Source organism: Delphinus delphis, chromosome 3, assembly GCF_949987515.2.
Source record: "Delphinus delphis chromosome 3, mDelDel1.2, whole genome shotgun sequence".
Taxonomy (NCBI): Eukaryota; Metazoa; Chordata; class Mammalia; order Artiodactyla; family Delphinidae; genus Delphinus; species Delphinus delphis.
The window spans coordinates 10,556,185-10,561,307 of record NC_082685.1 but is presented as its reverse complement, the minus strand read 5'-3'; the positions used below and the strand labels follow the sequence as shown (position 1 = coordinate 10,561,307).

General features: G+C 41.8%; 1 pseudogene; it reads right to left on the bottom strand.

Annotated features, from left to right (window-relative positions):
- Positions 1–2,336: 2,336 nt before the first annotated feature.
- Positions 2,337–2,497, bottom strand: LOC132423763 (small nucleolar RNA SNORA62/SNORA6 family; annotated as a pseudogene).
- Between the last annotated feature and the right edge of the window lie 2,626 nt (positions 2,498–5,123).

Below are 5,123 nucleotides of genomic sequence, written 5' to 3'. Positions count from 1 at the left end.
CTCCCACTCTCCCCCTCACCTACTCCCTCCAACCACACTGACTTCTTTGCTGTTGCTCAAACATACTAGGCATGGTCCTACCTCAGGGCCTTTGAACTTGCTGTTCCCACGGCCTAGAAAGCTCCTTCCTCCCAGCTTCCTCATTCACCTGCAACAAGTTTACTCAGTTCTCACATTTCTAACCTACTTCTAACCCCCTGAAACTGCAACTCACTCCCCAGCACCCCCCGATCCACTTACCCTGTTCTATATTCTTTCTTCCATAGTATTTAGCAACTTTTTCTTTTAGGAAATAACTTTTTATTTTATATTGGAATATAGTTGATTAACAATGTTGTGTTTCAGGTGTACAGCAAAATGATTCAGTCATACATATACATGTATCTATTCTTTTTCAAATTCTTTTCCCATTTAGGTTGTTATATAATATTGAGCAGAGTTCCCTGTACTATACAGTAGGTCCTTGTTGGTTATCCATTTTATTTATTTTTTATTTTTTTACTTTATTTTTGGCTGCATTGGGTCTTCATTGTGGTGCACAGTCTTCTCACTGCGGTGGCTTCTCTTGTTGCAGAGCACGGGCTCTAGGCGTGGGCTTCAGTAGTTGTGGCACATGGGCTCAGTAGTTGTGGCTCGCAGACTCAGTAGCTGTGGTGCATGGGCTTAGTTACTCCGCAGCATGTGGGATCTCCCCAGACCAGGAATCAAACCCGTGTCCCCTGCATTGGCAGGCAGATTCTTAACCACTGAGCCACCAGGGAAGTCCCTGGTTATCCATTTTAAAAATAGCAGTGTGTACATGTCAATCCCATACTCCCTAACTATCCCTCCCCTCACCCCCCTCCCCTCCCCCGCCGCCATAACCATAAGTTCATTCTCTAAGTCTGTGAGTCTGTTTCTGTTTTGTAAATAAGTTCATTTGTATCATTTTTTTTTTAGATTCCGTATATAAGCACTATCATACGATATTTCACTTTCTCTGTCTGACTAATTTCACTTAGTATGATAATCTCTAGTTCCATCCATGTTGCTGCAAATGGCATTATTTCATTCTTTTTAATAGCTGAGTAATATTCCATTGTATATAGGTACCACATCTTCTTTATCCATTCCTCTGTCGATGGACATTTAGGTTGCTTCCATGTCTTGGCTATTATAAACAGTGCTGCAATGAATATTGGGGTGCATGTATCCTTTTGGACCACGTTTTACCACCTTTTAACATACTTTATGTCTCAGGAGGTTTTAATATTTATTTATTTACTTTGGCTATACCGGGTCTTAGTTGTGACATGTGGGATCTAGTTCCCTGACCAATCTAGTTCCCCTGCACTGGGGGCATGGAGTCTTAACCACTGGACCACCAGGGAAGTCTCTATGTCTCGTGTTTATTATCCACCACCCTCCACTCGAATTGAAACCCCTTGAGGATGGGAGCTTTGTTTATTCACTCCTGTAGCTCAGACATCTAGAAAGTACCTGGCCCATAGTAGGTACACAGTACATATTACTGAAGGAACAGTTAAATGAACAAATGAATGACTTGCTTTACAATATCCGACTTATGGAAATTTTGGAATATCTCAGTGTTGACTTTTTAATAGGTTTTGATTTTCTTCTTCCTCCCTATTGTTTCCTGTTTGAGTTCAAATCCCATCCTCGGTCCTCTAGAATTCTCTCCACCCGCAGGCATACAGCCCCATGCTCCAACCTTCTGTATTTTTTGTTTTTTTTTTTTAGAAACTGTTTATTTTCCGTCAACCTACTTCCACTTTAAGAGTTTGTGGAAGAGCAGCTTGTTCCCACCCATTCAGTGGCCTGAGCAGTGGGAGCTGCAGACCAGTCTTCAGTGACAGGCTGAGCACTCCAGTCAGTGGGGAACTGCTGAATAGGCACAGAGGGCACCTGCACACCTTCGGACCAGTCCACCACCTCAGGCTGAGTAGCAGTGAACTCAGGAGCTGGAGCAGTCCATTCACCCTGAAAGTCCTCCTTGGTCACAGCTTTCTCAGCTGCCGCCTGCTCTTCCTTTTCAGTCTCTTCAGGATCTCTGTAGAAGTAGAGATCACGCATGACCTCCCATGGATGTTCACGGGAGATGGTGCCACGCATGCGCAGAACTTCCTGGGCAAGCATCCACCACATCAGACCCACTGAGTGAGCTCCCTTTTTAGGATCGTACAGCAGGATACACCAAGTTAGTCTGAAAACAGAAAGGCCAAATAATTCCTGAGAGGTCCAAGATTAAGAAATCATGGAGAAAAGCAGAAGAAAACACAGGTCATCTTTAAAATGTTTTCATCTCTCCTTAAAGCTTTCGTACATTAAGATCATACATTTGCAGCAAGTATTACTATCAAACGCCACTCATTGGGCCAGAGACCCTCGTGGTGTTAGCGAAAAACTTGCCCCTCGTGTAGAACACTACCTACACTTATGAGTTCATCGGCCAGTGGCTGTATTTTTACTAAACCTGAATCTCATGGAATAGTACCAACACCTGGGCCTTTCTGGGGGCATGACAGCTCTGTAGGTTTCATATAAACAGAGACCAGGTTTTCTCAACCTCTGCACAGTTGGGTCCAGATCCTTCTTTGCAGTGGGCGCCGTCCTGCGCATTATAGGAAGTTCACAAGCATCCCTGGCCTCCACCCACTAGATGGCAGTAGCCCCCTCTGACCCCATTCACGACAATTAAAAATGTCTCCAGCTTTATCAAACTCTCCAAGGAGAAAAGGCACCCCAGGTCAAGAATCACTGGGTTAAATGTTCCTCGCAGATTACCAAACCCACAATCCAATAAACTTCCCAGATAGTGCTCTTCGGGTTCATTGTTAAGCTAGCACCATTTTCTTTTTATCCATGTGAGACAAAATCCAAGTGCACACTAGAGCCAAAAAGTCCCCAGCCATACCCAGAGGTGAGCACACCACCGCTTCCACAACTTTCGCACCAAAATGGCATTAATCAGGAGGAAACATCAGATAAAGCCAAACTGAGGGGCATTCTACAAAGTACTCAACCTGTGCTGTTGAAAAGAATCAGGGTCATGTACAGCGTGGTGACAAAAGTTAACAATACTGTATTATATATTTGAAAATAAGATCTAAGGGAGTAGAGTGGATATATGTATACATATGACTGATCACTTTACTGTACAGCAAGAAACTAGCACAACATTGTAAAGCAACCATACTCCGATAAAAATTAATTTAAAAAAAAAGAGCTTATGGGGCTTGCCTGGTGGCGCAGTGGTTGAGAGTCCGCCTGCCGATGCAGGGGACACGGGTACGTGCCGCGGTCCGGGAAGATCCCACATGCCGCGGAGAAGCTGGGCCCGTGAGCCATGGCCGCTGAGCCTGCGCGTCCGGAGCCTGTTGCTCCGCAACGGGAGAGGCCACAACAGTGAGAGGCCCGCGTACCGAAAAAAAAAAAAAAAAAAGAGCTTATGTCCCTGGTAATGGTCTGTCCTATTGATAACCTGGGACCACTATCAGTGTTAACATAGATTAAAATATTCTATTGAAATTCTTGATTTTTTATTTGTCATTTAACAATTGAGGGATTTACTACTTGCAAGGCACTGTGATAGGGTATGGGGAATGATTATAATATTTGCTGAGCACACACTGTATGCCAGACACTAGACAAAGCCTTTTCTGTGGGTTATTTTGTTCAATCCTTACAATAATCTTGTGAGGTAGCAGCTGTCCCACCTCTCCTCACTACATATTACAAATAGAGAAAATGAGATGCGAAGAAGTTAAAGCTAATTTTATTTTAATTTTAAGTAAAAAAAAAAAAAATCTTAGGGAGCAGATCTGAAAAGTTGTCTTCACAATAAAAAGATTTTTGAACTATGTGCAATGATAAATGTTAACTAAACTTACTATGGTGATCATTTCACGATGCATACATATGTCAATAAACAAGGACCTACTGTCTAACACAGGGAACTATACTCAATATTTTGTAACAACCCATAAGGGAAAAGAATCTGAAAAATACACATATATGTGTGTATACATAAATATGTATATATGTATAACTGAATCACTACGCTGTATACCTGAAACTAACACGACATTGTAAATCAACTACACTTCAAAAGAATAAAAAATATATATATATACATATATCAAATCATCATGTTGTACACCTGAAACTTATACAATGTTACATGTGTAAGTGTATATACATATACATATAAAGACAGACAGAGACATAGGGAGGTGAAAATAACATGGAAAATGTTAATAATTGGAGAGTCTAGGTGACGTGTTTGTGGATGTTCATTGTACTGTTCTTGTCATTTTTCTATAGGTTTGAACATTTTCAAAATAAAATGTGAGAAGAACAAGTTACCTAGTCTATTGCCAAAATTTTAATTAATTCAAGTATGGAATCTGGGTATCAAAATGCCCCCCAAGTTAGAGTTTAATAAAGGATATAGAGGAAGAATATTGGAGATTTTCAGAAAATACTTGGTTATCAATACACATTCGCCATCGATGATCTACATTTTCCAATCTCTACCCACAAGCAAATTGTGTTGTCCAGATTAAAGAGCCATTTTTCTCCTCTGAAAGTAGGAATGCTTTCAAGATTTGCATAAACCATTTCAGGGCCAGGGAACCTTAGGATAGATGCGAATCTTGGAATGTGGGTTGTTAGAATATTTTGAAGCTGGTGAGAAAAAAAAGACAGAATATCTGCAAGACAAAATAGGCATCTGCAACTCCCGGTCAACACAAAGATAAGTAGAAACGTCTCTGCCCTTGTGGGAACAGATTGAGTGGAAGGAGTTGATGGGTGTGAAGGCGATGCTGTCAAAATCCCGAAATAAAGATGTTCAAAACGCCCTTTCACAGCATGTCAGACAAATGCCGCGTGGGGACCTCGACATCCCACAGTGATGGAATGTCAAGCAGAGATTTTGAGAAAATGAGAGAGTGCGGAAGCGATGCATGAAAACATACCCTTTTCCTCTCTTTCCAAATCTGGGTCAAAGTGCCCAGCTGTGGAACCAGGACGGTTTCTCTGCTGTCTGGGAAGCAACACCACCTTATCCAAGTCTATCAGGGTGCCAGAATAGTTGGGCTTCCTATTATTAATTGATTTGT